This window comes from Tamandua tetradactyla, chromosome X, assembly GCF_023851605.1.
Source record: "Tamandua tetradactyla isolate mTamTet1 chromosome X, mTamTet1.pri, whole genome shotgun sequence".
NCBI lineage: Eukaryota > Metazoa > Chordata > Mammalia > Pilosa > Myrmecophagidae > Tamandua > Tamandua tetradactyla.
Window position 1 is genome coordinate 81439197 of NC_135353.1, and position 16368 is coordinate 81455564.

Below are 16368 nucleotides of genomic sequence, written 5' to 3' on the forward strand. Positions count from 1 at the left end.
TCTTACTTATTGGTAAAAGACTGAAAATTTTCCCTCTAAGATCTAGAACAAATCTAGTATGCCCACTGACACCACTTTTATTCAAAATTGTGATAAAGTTCCAATTTGTGCACTTAGGGACAAAAAGGTATTTAAATGCATCCAAATTGGAAAAGAAGTAAAACTTTCATTATTTACAGATGACATGATCTTACACCCAGAAAATAATGACAAATTAACAACAAAGTTACTAGCACTAATAAATGAGGTCAGTAATGTGGCAGAGTACAAGATCAACATGCAAAAATCAGTAGTATTTCTCTATAACAGTAATGAGCAATAAGAGGAGGAAATAAAAATGTCCATTTACAACAGCAACTAAAAGAATCTGACATCTAGGAATAAATTTAATTAAGGGTAGTGTAAAGGACTTGCATGCAGAAAACTACAAATCATTGCTAAAAGAAATTTTAAAAAGAACTAATAAGTGGAAGGCTACTCCACGTTCATGGATTGGAAGATGAAATATTGTTAAGATGTCAATTCTTTCCAACTTGATTTACAGATTCATTGCAATCTCTATCAAAATTCAAATGGCCTATTTTGCAGAAATAGAAAAGAGAGTTGTAAAATTTATTTGCAAGGGTCAGTGGCCCTGAATAACCAGAAACATCTTGAAAATAAGAATGAAGTTGGAAGACTCACACTTCCTGACTTTAAATCATATAACAATGCCACAGTGGTCAAAATAGCATGCTACTGGCATAAAGATTGATATAAGTTGACCAACAGAATAGAATTGAATATTCAGAAATAGATCTTCATATCTATGGCCAATTGATAATTGACAATGCTGCTAAATCCAAGCAACTGGGACAGAATAGTCTCTTCCAAAAGTGCTTCATGGAGAACTGGATATCTATTTACAAAAAATGAAAGAAGAACCCTGTCTCATACCTTATGCAAAAAGTAACTCGAAATGGATAAAAGACATAAATATAAGAATGAGGACCATAAAACTCCTGGAAGAAAAAATAGGGAAGCCTCTTCAAGAGCTTGTTGTAAACAATGGTTTATTAGACTTTCCACATAAAGCACATGAAATGAAAGAAAAAAAACAGACAAATTGGAGCTTCTCAAATTAAAGATTTTGTACTTCATTGGACTTGGTAAAGAAAGCAAAAAGGCAAACTACTTAATGAGAGAAAATTTTTGGAAACTACATACTTTAAAAGAATAAAAATATCAAAGACATATAAAGTAATCCTGCAACTCAACAATAAAAAGACAAAAATCAAATTTACAAATGGGTCAATGACTTGCATAGACAATTTTCCATAGAGGAAATACAGATAACCAAAAGGCATATGAAAAGAGGCTCAGCAACATTAGCTATTAAGGAAATTCAATTCAAAATCACAAGGAGATTTTCAGAGCCAGCCCATGCCCCCCCCAAAAAAAATTACAAAGAGATACCATTTCACACGTACTAAAATGGGCACTCTTAAAAAACAGAAAACTACAAGTGTTGGAGAAGTTGTGGAGAGATAAGAACATTCACTTATGCTGGTGGGAATGTAAAATGGTGCAGTCACTGTGGAAGACAGCTTGACATTTCCTCAGGAAGCCATTTATAGAATTGTCAGACGACCTGGAAATCCTGCTACTAGGCATATACCATGAGGAACTGAAAGGAGGAACTCAAAGAGACATTTGCACAGTAATGGTCATAGCAATATTATTTACAGTTGCCAAAAGATGGAAGCAACCCATAAACTGATGAATGGATAAAAATGAAATGTGGTATATACATATAATGGAATATTATTCAGCTCTATGAATGAATAAGTCTTGATGCATGTGACAACATGGATGAATAATGTTGAGTGAAATGAGCCAGAGACAAAAGGACAAGTATTGTATCACTGTTGTGAACTAATTATGCTAAGCAAGCTCATAGAGTTAGAATCCAGATTATGTGTTACCAGGCTATAGATTGGGTTTAGAGAATGGAGAGGTGATGCTTAACTTTTACCGAATTTCTATTTAGGGTGAAAGTAATGGTTTGGACATGATTGGTGCTGATGGTACACTATTATTGGGAATGCAATCAATGTCACTGAACTATGTCAGTTAATGTGATTAAAAGAGGAAACTTTAGAATGTGTATATTACTAGAATAATAATTAAAGGATGCATCATATGAGTGTATAGCACAGTGAAAAATAGTGTGGATGATGGACTATAGTCAACAGTCCAAGTAAAACAATGTCCTTTCATGGTGTTTTGTCTTGCTAAAGCTGATAAAATGCAATATACCAGAAATGAACTGGCTTTTGACAATGCGTATATATTAGCTTACAAGTTACAATTCCAAAGCCATGCAAATGTGCAAATTAAAGCATCAAAATGGTGAAAATGTCTTCCTGAAGGAAGTCTGTTGAAAATCCTGACTCCTGTGACACATGGCTACGTGAATGGTGATATCTGCTGGCCCTTTATTTCCTGGTCACGTTGCTTTCATTTTCTTGCTTCAGTGGCTTACTTCCTATTTTCTATGGGTTCTCCCTTAGTTTCTCCAGTGATTTTCTCTTGGAACTTTCCTTGATTTCATCTCTTAGCTTCTGTGTGTGTTTTATCCTTTTATAAGGGGCTTCAATAAAAAGATAAACACCACCTTGTGTATGCAATGTTCAAACTACCACACATGGGTTATATCAAATGCATGAGGTGGTAAAAATAGAATGTTATATGGAAAAATACACCTAATGTAAACATGTGTAAATGTATGATAGATAGATCTATTTTAATAATCCTTAATACACTGTAACCGAGGTACCTACTGTTAAATATAGTACAGTTATTATGCAAAAAGTGCTATCACTTATACTAAGAAATGTTCCACATCAATGCAATGTGTTCTTGTGGGATGTTGTATGAGAATTCTGTAGTTTATGGATGATTGTTTTATAAACTCACAACTTTTCTATAATAAATAGCAAAAGAATATGGCACACATTTATCCAAAGAAGAAATGCAAATGTCTAAAAAGCACATTAAAAAGATGCTCAACATTACTAGGTGTTAGGGAAAACCAAATAAAAATCCCATGATATCATTTCCCACATACTGGAATGGACACTTTAAAAAAAACAGAAAACCACAAGTGTTGGAGAAGATTTAGAAAAGCAGGGACACTCATTCACTGCTGGTGGCAATGTAAAATGGTGCAGCTGTTGTGAAAGACAGTTTGGTAGTTCCTCAGGAAGCTAGGTGAAGAATTGTGATATGATCTGCTAATACCTGCTACTAGTCACATGCCCAGAAGAACTGAAAGCATAGATGCAAACAGACATTTGCACACTAATGATCAAAGCAGCATTATTGACATTTGCCAAAAGATGGAAGCAACCTAAGTGCCCATCAACCAACCAATGGATAAATAAAACGTGGTATATATTTATAGGGAATATTATTCATCTACAAGAAGGAATGAAGTCCTGACACATGCAATGACATGGATGAACCTTGAGAAAATAATGTTGAATGAAGCAAGCCAGAGACAAAAGAGCAAATTTATATGATATAACTCCTATGAACTAACTATAATTAGCAAACTCATAGAGATAAAATCTAATCTAGAATATAAATTACCAGGTGATAGAATGTGAGTAGAGATTGGTGAGCTAATGCTTAATTTGCATGGAATGTCTATTTAGTTTGATTGTAAATGTTTAGAGATGGTTAGTTGTGATGGTAGTACATTATTTTATATGCAGTTAACAGCAGTAGATTATGTTTGTTAATGCAGTTGAAAGAGAAGTTTTGGGTCATTTATGTTACTATAATGAAAGTTAGAGAATAAAGCATGGGATTGTATAACACAGTGAACCCTGTTGTGTATGATGGATCATGGTTAGTAGTACAAGCATAAGAATTTTCTTTCATGAATTATAAAAAATGTACAATACTATTACAGGGCATTCATAATAGGGTCATATAGGGGAAAAATACACCTAATGTAAACTATGGACTATAGTTAATGGCAATATTTTAATATTCTTCCATCAATGGTAACAAAGGCACCACGGTAACACAATCTATCAGCAATGGAGGGTATATTGGAATGTTGCATTGTTTTCATTATCTTTTTTAAACCTACAACTTCTCTAATTAAAAAAATAGCCCAGAAACATGTTTTGCTAAGTAAAATAAACTAGACACAACATACTACAAGTTGTATGATTCAATTTTAGTTACTGTAAATATAAATAAATACAGAGAGTTGGAATTAGATTAGTGATTATGTAGGGCTCTGGAAGGATAAAGAGATTGAGAGGTGACTGTTAAGGGATATAGGGTTTTACTTTTGGGGGTAATGAAAGAAGTCTAAAACTGATTGTGGTGATGAATGCACACTTCTGTCATTAGAGTAAGTTACTAATTGTACAATTTAGATGGATTGTGTGGTGTATGGATATATATCAATGAAACTACTTTTACAAGAAGGCAACACTGCATTTTAGGATGGATTACAGATATTGGGGCCACCATTAAGGAATTGATGGATAAATCCCACCATATCCTCATTCACTTCTCCTATTTGGCTTGTACACAGAGCAGATGGATCTTGCAGAATGCCAAATGGACAACAAGAGACTTTACCTAGTGATGATGCCAGTCACAGCTTCTGATCTAGTTGTGAAATTATTGTTTAAGCAAATCAACATGTCGTCTGGAACCTGGTATGCAACTATTAATTTGACAAAAATTTTTTCTTGATACTTGGTCATAAAGTCTATAATGAACAGTTTGTTCTTTGCTGACAAGGCCAGCAGTACACCTTCAGCTTCCTACAGCAAGGTTATCATCTATAATCATCTTGAAGATGATTGTATAATGATATAGCTTTTGCAATGTGACTGTGTGATTGTGAAAATCTTGTGTCTGGTGCTCCTTTTATCTACCTTATAACATATGGATTAAAGCATATGGATTAAAAATAAATAAATAAATGATAGGGGGAGCAAATGTTTAAAAAAGCAGTATGCCAAATTAAATCAAATATAAAAATAAAACTTACTGCAAGATATAATTTATGTGAAAGTCTAGAAAAGACAAATTTAATTTAAAGTGACAAAATGAATCGATGGGTTCTTGGGCCAGAGATTAGGGAGACTGATGGGAAGGGGTAGAAGGAAAACTTTTATAGTGATGGCAATGAGTGTATATATGATGAGTGTAGTGGTTTCTCAATATATACATTTGTCAAAACTCAGATAAATTTAGTCCACTTAAACTGGATACATTCTATTATATGTAAATTATGCTTCAATAGAGAAATTTTGTATAAAATATGAAAGGATTGGACTCTATTATCTCTAGATAGCTTTCTACTCCATCATTTTGGTTCTTCTTGTACAGAGAAATAACATGAGAAAGCACATAAACAATTTTATTAAAAGCTGAATGCATATTAAAGATAAATATTAGCAACCATGATGGTATTAATTCAATGGTTTTTTAAATGAAGTTATTTATAAAAGGGGAAAAAAGCATTTTCCAGCAGTTCAAATCCCTTTATAATTTTGAACAGATTAACAGAAAAGGTATGTGTGTTTGTTTGTGAGCTTGTGCATATTTTTGTTTATTTATTTTACCAATTATGGTAATGTGAGGTATTGATATGTTCTAAAACACTGGTGACTTCACATAAATATGAATGAATCAGAAACATTTTTTTGCAATTTCTTTTGAAATTCAAATCATTTTACCAATTAGAGAAGGAAAGTGTTTGACAAACTATTTGAAGAATAGGTCAAGATGCTTGAAGAAAATAAATAGCAGCTGGACTTGCCCTTTTCTGCCATACACACAGAGTTTGTTGGGAGTAGTTCATAAATCCTTACTGCTCACTGACTCTGGGAACAGATGGCTCTTGGAAGCCACATAGATGGCCAAGAACTCATCACATTATTATTATGAAAAGCATCTCCCATTCTTCATTTCAATGAATGGGGCAGTGGTATTTGTATCCCAAAGATGTGTGGATTTAAATGGAAAGATTTTTTTAATTGAATCTTGATGAGAAACAGAACGACACTAGACTGTAAGATTTCCAATCCCCACTTTTGAGACATTAGATTTTAAAAAAAAGTTTATCATCTCTCCAAGCTTATGTAATTTATTCTGCAGGGACCTTGATCACCTTTACCTTCTATGAGATATCACACTGGTCCATGACATTAATGGCATTATGCTGATTGAACCTACTAAGCAAAAAGTAGCAAATCCTCCATGTTTATTTGTAAGACATTCACATGTCAGATAGTAGGAAGTACATCAAAAAAACCAGGGGCCTTCCACATCTATGAAATTTCTATGAGTCCCATACTGTGGGTCATGTTGAGATATTATAAGGTGAAGGATAAACGGATGCATCTTTTACCTCTTACAACCAAAAAAGGTGCACAATGCCTAATGGTCCTCTGGGGATATGGGACCATCATATTACACATTTGAGTTTGCTAATAAAGCCCATTTACTAAGTGTCTCAAAAACTGTTAGTTTTGATCAGGGCACAAAAAAAGAGATTTTTGTAGCAAATACTAGCTGTCATGCAAGTTGCTCTGTAACTTAGGACATATGATCCAGCAGATCCAATGATACTTGCAGTGGCAGTCCATAGTTGCTGTCTGGAGAGTTTGGCAGGCCGCTATGGCTGAATCACATTGCAGAACCTTCAGATTGTGGAGCAAATCCCTGACATCCTCTACAGATAGCTATTTTCATTTTGAGAAACATCTTTTGACTTGCTACTGGACCTTAGTGGACTACATGTCTAATCATAGGCCACCAAATTACCATGAAATTTGAACTTTCCATCATGAGCTAGATGTCTGACCCATCACCCAAATATATTAGTGTGCAGAGTAGCACACCATCATAAATTGGAAGTGGTATATATGAGATTGTGCTTGAGGAGGACTTACAGGTAGACACAATTCATACAAGTGGTCCAAATCACCATAGTCCCCACTCATGTTGGATTAGCTTCTCTCCCCCAGCCCACTCTTATGGCATCATGGGCAGGTCCTTTTATTTGTTTATCAAAGAAGAGAAATCTTGGACCTTGTTTGAAATGTTCCTAGATGTTATGGGACCACCACCTAAAAATGGCTAGTTGCAGCACTACAGCACCTTTCTGTGACTTTTTCTAAGAACCGTGCTGAAGGAAAATCCTCCTAGTTGACAAACCCTCAAGCAGTGTACCTCATTGTTCACATTGCTTGGAAGGAAAAATGTCCTGAAATCTGATTGTATGTTGTTTCACTGGCGGCACCCAACTGTTTGGTTTGACACTCAGAGATAAAGAAGAAACATTACCGGAAATTTAGTGACAAAGAGATCTGGGGAAGAGGATGTGGGTAGACATCTCTGCATGGGCAAAAAAATGTGAAGTTATTTGTGCCCCAAGTGGTTGTTGACCAAAGGGTGACTTTTGAAGAGATAAACTTTAATAATCAGATAGGATGACCCATTCTGTGGATATCAATCATTCTTTCTCTCAAGCCACTGTAGTAATTGCCTAATGAGCTCATGAACAAACTGACTGTGAAAGCAGGGATGGAGATTATTTACTTGTGCAACAACAAAGAAGTTAACTCGTAAGGACTAACCTGTGTAAAAGCATTACTGGGAGCTCAATTTGCCATTAGCAGACACCAACACTCAGTCCCTGATATGGCCCCATTATCTAAGATGATCAGTCAGCTATCCAGGAAGTGATTGATTGCACTGGACTGCCCCCATCAAGGAAGAGGCAAGATTTTTACTTTTTGTGATATTTATTCTGTATATAGATTTGCTTTTCCAGCACACAATTGTTCAGCCCAGACTACTCTCTGTGGACTTACAGGATGCCTCTCCATGATATTCCACATAGCGTTGTTTCTGAGAAAGAATTAATTTCACAGGAAATGAAGTGCAATAAAGGGCACGTGCTTATGGAATTCACTGGGTTTACATTGTTCCTCATAATACTGAGGCTGCTGGATGGATAGAATTGTGGAGTGCCTTTTTAAAGACTCAATTACAGTGTCAAGTAGGTGGCATTACCTTGGAAGGCAGGGGCAATGTTTTCCAGGAAGTTTATATGCCACTATACAATCATCCAACATGTGGTGTTGTTTCTTCTATAGACAGAATTTATGGGTCCTGGAATCAATTGATGAAAATGGGAACAATACCACTCACTATTATTCTAATGATTCAGTGGAAAAAGCTTTTGCTTTCTTTCCTCAAACCTTATGTTCTGCTCATCTAGAGGTTTTGGTTCCAAAGGAAAGAGTGCTTCCACCAGAAGATACAATTTTGGTTCTATTGAAATGGAAGTTACGATTGCCACCTGGGCACTTTGGGCTCCTCATGATTTGAATCAACAAGCAAATCAGGGATTTACTCTATGGCTTGGTTGATTTGTCCTAATTACTAAAGGGAAATTGAACTGTGACTATAATGTAGGTAAGGAAGAGTATGTGTGGAATACAGGAGATCACTTATGGTGATTCTTCAGACTACCATGTCCTGTGATTAAAGTCAATGCAAAACTACAACAACTAGATTCGGGGAGGATTACTAATGAAGCATACCCTTCAGGAATACAAGTTTTGTGTCATCTCATTAGACATAGATCCATGAGCAGCTGAAATGCTTGCTGAGTGCAAAGGGAATATGGAATGGGTAATGGAAGAAGTTAGTAATAAAAACTAGGTATGACCATGTGACCAGTTGGAGAATAGAGGACGGTAATTATTATGAGTAATTCTTCCCTATTTTGAAAATTTAATAAGCTGATTTTAAAACTAAAAAGTCCTCCTAAAACAAGAGAAAAAAACTTAAATTAATTAGAAATAAGTAATCAGAGTAAAAGAGAAAGGAAAGAAAGAAGATAATGAGAAAAGTAATAAAATAAAAATATTATTGTTTTTACATAATGCTTACCCTCTGCTAGGCACTATTCTAAGTAATTTACATATATTAACTCATTTAATTCTTGTAATAACCCTATAGATGATATGTATAGCCCCTCCTACCTAAGAATTGACATTGACCCTGCCCCTCCTTCCTCAGGCACCACTCCCCATAATTCCCTGGAAACACACCAATCTTAGCTTATATAACCTTTAACTCTGCCTACCTGAGCACATCTTATTTTTTTAAAAGAACCCATATCCAGATGTTTACTCAAAACTCGCATGTAAGCCTTTGGAATTCAGCTATATTTGTTTTCCTGCTCTATAAAATCTAAAAAGCAGTTGCCTAGGTGCAAACATACTTGAGTGAACTTCTTGTCAGTCTCACTGTCCATCATGAAGTATCTGCAACACTCTCTATGGACATTACCCTAATAAATGCTTAAGGACTGATCAACCTGGCCTTCATTTTTTCTTTCTTAACAATTCTCAGTGTGAAGCATTTGGGTCAGTCTCAGCTAGATTTCTTTCTCTTTATTCTTTCCAGATGTGTCTTGCTGTTTGCTCAGTGAGTTGCAATGCCATATAAACAGATTCTATTATCTCCATTTTACAAATCAAGAGACTGAGGCCCAGAGCACTTACACAAAATTTCTCTTATAACACAACCTGTATACACTTGTGTAAGTATCTAAATGAAGACATTCTGTCTGTACAATATGTGCTCTTAAAAATAACATTATTGTACTATAAATATAGGGCTCAACCAGGCTGACAACTGGTTCCAAGAAAGAAAGAAGGCAAGTAAAAATAACTTGATGTATTAAACATAGGTTGTAACCACAGTTTAGTAATTGTTGAAAACATAATAAGAGAATACTATGAATAGATTTCATCCTACTGACTTATAATACTCAGATAAAATGTATTCCAAAATATATTGATAATAAAAATGATTCAATAATACAAAAATAAATGATATCACAGCTATCAAATGAATTTAACCAATAATTAAACTCTTCCCACAAGGAAACGGCATGTCTATATGGTGTACCAAGCAAATCCTAGACTATATTTAATAAAAAGGTAAACCTTATCTTATAAAAACCCATTCAAAGAAGAGGAAAAGAAGGGTCACTCCCCAGTGCATGTTTTTAAGTTGAGGTAAAATTCACACAAATATAGCATTAACCATTCTGACTGCTTTGGTAAGTCAAATATAAACATGATATGCAAAAAGACAAAAAAATTACTGATCAATCTGATTCACGAACATAGATTTTAAAGCTATGAACAAAGTGTTAACAACATGAATGCATTAATGTATGGAACCTAAGTAAATAATCACGAACAAGCCACATTTATCCCAGGAAAAGAAAGTAAGCCCAATATTGTGAAATTTAGTTATGTATTAATTGAATACAAGGAAAAAATATAATAAACAAAATGATTACAAAAAATGTTCCACAAAATCCAATATTTGTTCATCATCAAACCTATTGACAAATGAGGGATAATAGTGAATTTCTTTGGCCAGTGAAAGGAATACTTTTTTTTTTTTTTTTTTTTTTTTTTTTTTTAAAGGAAAGACAGAGAGAAGGAAGGAAGGATAGAAGGAAGGAAGGAAGGAAGAAAGGGAAACATTTTTTTTTAAACATTTTCTTTGTTTTATTGTATTCTGTTTCTCCGTTTTTGTTACATGGGCTGGGGCCGGGAATCGAACCGAGGTCCTCCGGCATAGCAGGCAAGCACTTTGCCCGCTGAGCCACCACGGCCCGCCGAAAGGAATACTTTTAAAAAGTCTTCAGAAAGCCACATATTTGGCAGGGAAATATCATATAAAATCACTTACTTTAAGATCAAGGATGAGGCAGGAATGGCCTCTATCATCAATTTTTGAACATGATATTGGTGTCAACCAACATGGTAAGATAAAGAAAATCTATATAGATATAGACAGATAGTTAGGAAAGGACAAAAATAAAATTTCTATTATTCAAATATATGATTTTATGTAGAACATTAAAATACTCTAGATGAAAAATAATAGAAGTAATGTGCAAATTTGCACATTTTCAGTTGAAAACTCAGTACTCAACTGGAAATTTAAATGTACAAAATAGACAATATAAATTTAATAAAGGTACATTTCCCATAGCAAAAAGTAAGATATCTCAATATTTGTTGAAGATATATTCATGAGACATTTAATGAGAAAAATATAAAATAAATTGAAAAAGGGATATCTAATTACCAAGCTCTGGTGTCTGAATTCCCTGAGTGAGGGATTTTACCTGAGTTGGGCTTCACCCCTCCCCAAGGGAAGGCACAGGCTTGAGACAAGCCCTAAAATGAGCTTGTTTCAGCCTGGTGCAGTTGCCACCTGAGAAGTCCTGCTGCTGAATCCAGAGGCAGTCAAGCCTTTGTAGAAACACAGTCACAAAACCTGTGTTTCCTTTTTTTTTTTTCCTTTTTCCATCAGCCCTGTACCCTTGGCATTGGGGCAAAAATGAGCAACCTCTGCTTTGACCAGGTTCATCTGAGCTGGGGGCCTATTTTTAGTAGTTAGAATTTGTTAATTAATGCTGGAATTGGTGTATGCTTGGGCTCAGCCTCTGCTGCTGTTAAAGTCTCTTTCTTTTCCCCTCTGGAAAGCAACCTGTGGGGGAGGGGCACCGGCTGCAGTGGCTTGGGGAACTCACGGTTCTGGGGAGGATTGTAGCTGGTCCAACTGGTCCAGACTGGGGTTATGCTGTGTGTCCAGTCACTGACGTGGCCCCAGGAGCTGTTCTGTACTGTTTCTGGTTATTTAGTAGTTGTTCTGGAGAAGGAACTAAAACACGTACATTGCTAAGCTGCCATCTTGGCCCCTAATCCTGGGACACCTTTTAAATATCATATTTACAAATATCTCTTGTTGTTTCTGTTTCTCTAGAGAACTCTAATTCAAACATCATACAAAATTTCCCTCTGAACCGCATTCACATAGGTAATACAAGGTGTTCCTTGGTTAGGCAGAGCCATCACCAAGGACTCAGTGTGAATCAGCCTCTTCCTTCTTTCCTGAATGTAAAACTGAAGTCTGAGGCCTTTTTGGTGACATGTGGGAGCTAGCAGGCCTCTACCCAAAAGAACATTGCAAAGTGGAGACCATCAGGATCCTTGGGTCCTTGAGACAAAAACTTCAGCAATTGCTGAAAAAACTGGAGGAAAAAATGTAATGCCTTAGAGGCTTCACCTAGAAGAGAGGTTGAAGATGCTGCCATAAGTGGATCTGAGCTGCCAACTCCAATGGCCTCCCTAGCTTCAAGTCAGAGAGAACCTTGTTTGACCCTGTCAAAGGGTTTTCAGAGATGAGGTCTAATGATGTCAAATGATTTTTTCCTAGTGCCTTGCTTGTGGAAAATCTCACACCTTTGTAAATGAAAAAGAAGTGATCACAATTAAGGACTATATCCAAACTATTTTACCACCCTCATATTCTCCAAGCTTGGCCATCTCTACATCCTAGATGCATCAGTCAGTGAGTGATGACATGCACATGACACCAAAGAGATGGGCTACATCACTTCCTTCTATGTACAGCACTTAAACTACCATAAATCAATGGTAAGCAGCAGTACAATGATTGATAATCTTCTAGAGAGCCCAGAGGAAGTAATGAAGGAGTTAAAATTGCTTGGAAATGGACAGAAAATATAAAGGATTGAACAAAATATGCAGTAACAACCATTTCTGGAATGGGACCCAAACAAACCCATTTCTGAGCAGGAACATGCTGGTGATGCATATCTTGGACATGCTGAGTCCTAACAGTACTGTGGATTTGCTACTGTGTGATATCAGCACATCACTGCTTGCCAAATACATTTCAGCAAAACCCAATAAATAGCACCACCACATGCAACATCTTTGGTGAGCTTCCAGACACACATCAGCTCAGTACAGAACAGCCGGTCAGGTGAGACAACCTTTTCTTTGGAAGCAAACCTTTCTACAGTCTGTTAGAACTCACCATTCTCCATGCCAATGCTGATACTCCCACATCAGAGAGTATATTCACAGCGTTGAAATATCCTTCCCCTGAGCAATTTGAGAGCCGGAGTGTTTTAAGTTCCTGACTGAACCACTGGAAGTGGGCCATGTCTTGTCATGATTTGGACTTGCTTTGTTGGCCCTGGTTGGGGCCAGAATCAAGATCTTCACTTTCATGATTCAACTACTGGATCCTCTGTTAGAGCTTAAGGGTGACAAATTGAGAAGCATTGGCCCTGAGTTGGATATAGAACTGAACAACCTGAAAGTGAAGACTTTCATCAGGCTGAACATTAAAGTTTTAGCCAGGGTGAAAATTGACATTATTTTAATAAAAGCACATTGGGTTGCCAGTGTTTGATGAGTAACTCAAAAGAAGAGCCATAAGTCTCCATTCCTCTTACCTACTGATATAAGGACACAGTCAAGGTACAGCTAGAGAAGCTGGAACCATGTATGCACCTGGTGATTGCTGCCCATGGTCCAACATTTTCTACCCTTCCACTGTAAGAGGCATCATTAATAAAAAAAGTCACATTGGGTCTCTATGTTTCTAAATACATTCACCATTTCAAAACTGTGGTGTCCTTTTTTTACATAATTGTTCCCCAAAGACTATGCTGGTAAGTGAGGTCATCCTCCAGGCTCTAGCCCTGATCCAGTGGCACTGTAGTGATGGGGTATCCACCAGTTCATTCTGTCCAGGCCCCAAGATATCAACATTTATGTTTTCCAATATGAAAAATTGCAAAGTCAAATCCAGTGAACAAGCCAAAGTTGTGAAAGAATTCCAGATGAAACTGGGCAAAGTGAGCCATCTCAAATTCCCCATTACCTTCCACAAACCCAACAAGCTTTCCAACTTCATATTGAGTATCAAGATGAAAAACAACTGGGAGGCCTTCTTGACCCAGTTCTGCATACAGACCTTTCAGCTGCCACCCAAAGATGTCATCAAATTGTCAATACTGCAGGGATCTGACTATAAAGCTTGCAAAGGTATCCAAGCAAAAGAAGGTTGCATATGTGTCATCACACTGGGACAGGAACAGGGTATTTGACAGTGAGGCCATGTGGATACCCATGTAAGCTCTTTCGAACTTATAGCCACCAGTGCAGCTGGCAGGATGGCATCCAGGAGCTTCACATCAGCCTGATCAAGATGATAAACCCCATCACCTAATGCTGGAGACACCTCACAGGGACTTTCATCTGGGTGAACTCTCTGGATATCCTGAGAGCACCTGCCTTCAGCCCTGTCATTCTGGAGTCTACCCTCTCTTCACTGTCCAGGCTGGATAACCTCACATTCACTTTGGAGATGGGGTTGGAGATAGGGAAGATTCTCAAACAGATTCCAGCTCAATCCAGGCAAGGTCCACACCCAAAGAGCAAGCACATGCAATATTCCACCCTTCCCTACCTGAGGGGAGGCCAAAGGGATTTTCTAATGTACTTCATGCCAATCAAATAGCTTTCTATTAGTTAAGTTTAAATGTACTTCAAAAATTATTTTTTAAAGAATGGAGGAGGGGACATATGAGAAAGGTGGTATATAATTTTAATAGCCTCTAGAAATTTGGGAATTTACCTCTGGGACATTTGATGAGGCAAAATGCCCCCAAAACAAAAGAGCAAATATTGTATGGTCTCATTTAGAAAATATTTATAAGGAAACAGGGGCATAAATTGTGAGATCTTAATACCAGTCACATTGAGTCTGGAGGGGCAATTGTTATTTCTGGATTTTGAGGGGCCGTTTTATGTATAACCTGGTATTTAGAGATAAGAAAGAGGCCAATCAGATTTGGATTAAGGTAATTCAGAATACAGGGATAAGGAAGAGTTTGTCTATATTTTAGAACTTCATCTACTCTTTGAGACCAAAGAAAGATTTATTTTGTTCAGAACCTAAATTTTCTGTAGCACATAATCTGACTCAACCTATCCAGATAGATCATTTAAACAATCCAAACCCAGGAATCTCAGACTAAGAATAAGGACCTTCAATCCTTTATAGTGTAATGTAATGCCTGGATACATCCCAGAGTATATTTATCAGATAACCAAAAAGTATTGGCAAAGTCCCTTGAGAAATGGGAGAAAAAAATGGAGCTATTAAACTTTACCACTGGTTTATCCTTGATACTGTGTCAAACATTAGGGACACCCAAATCTACAGGCCAAATAATTTTGTTTTGAGGTTTGCTCTTGTGAAGCTCATGTATGTAGTGGATAAGCTTAGCCTACCTATACATATGCCTAAGAGTTACTTCTGGAGGATATCTTTTATTGCTCAGATTTGGCTTCATTCTCTCTAAGCCCAAATCTGCTACTGAAATAATTGCCCTCCCCCCTACATCAGACATGACATCCAGTGGTGAAAATCTCCCTGATGGCATGGGAGATGACTCCCTGGGATGAATCTGGCCCTGGCACCGTGGGATCAACAATACCATCCTGACCAAAAGGTGGAAAATAAGTGTAACAAATAAGATATCAGTGGCTGAGAGAGCTCAAATAAAGTTGAGAATCATTCTGGAGTTCATGCATACTCAAGCTTCAGTTAGATATTGCTACCTATCATAACTTGCCAAATTCCAACCAAAACACTCCTGTCAATCCTAAAGAACACTTTGGGCATTGTATAAGATTTTACAAAGGTTTCATATGCTAAGGTAACTTCCCAGAAACCTACAAACTCCAGTTGGGTTCCTGGACCAGTTAAGTCCTAAAATGCTGAAGGACCAACCTCTGCTGAATCAACTAGTTTCAACCCTCTATCCCATATTATTGACAGCTCCTTCCAGTATGAAAAAGTTAGAATGAGCATAGCTCAAATACCCTTCAAGAGTGGGAGAAAGTTGAAAGATGATGGTAGAATTATACAGGGAATGTAGGGTTTAACAAAAGGGTATGATTCCTGAATCATGATATTGTTATTTCTTTTAGTCTCCAAATTCTTAGAGTGGCTATAAGCAAAAACCTAAAATTGTGGAATTGTAACCCATATCAAACTCTAAAGTCTGTTATATAAATAATTGTTGTGATGTGCTTTGAAATTTAATGATTTTCTGTTTATATGCTATTTTTCACAAAAAAATAAAAAAGTGCTCAATGTTTTGGAGAAGCTAGAAGGAAAAAATCTGAAATACTGGAATAGTAACCTGTAACAAACTCTGAAATCTTTTCTGTAACTACTTGTTGAAGTTGGCTTTGAAAATTATTGTTTTTTTATTTCTTTTCTTTGTATATATTTTAAATAAGAAAAATCTTTTAAGATTTGAGGAAAAATAGCCTTTAGAAGGAAAAAAAGCATTGCTTGAGGGAGATCCTTTTGAGGCTTTTATTTTGTATAAAGGCATTTTCAAATTATGTT

The 16368-nt window shown here is 36.4% G+C and overlaps 1 pseudogene; it reads left to right on the forward strand.

Moving 5' to 3' along the window:
* The first annotated feature begins 10819 nt into the window (after positions 1-10819).
* Positions 10820-14050, forward strand: LOC143671901 (SH3 domain-binding protein 4 pseudogene; annotated as a pseudogene).
* The last annotated feature ends 2318 nt before the right edge of the window (positions 14051-16368 follow it).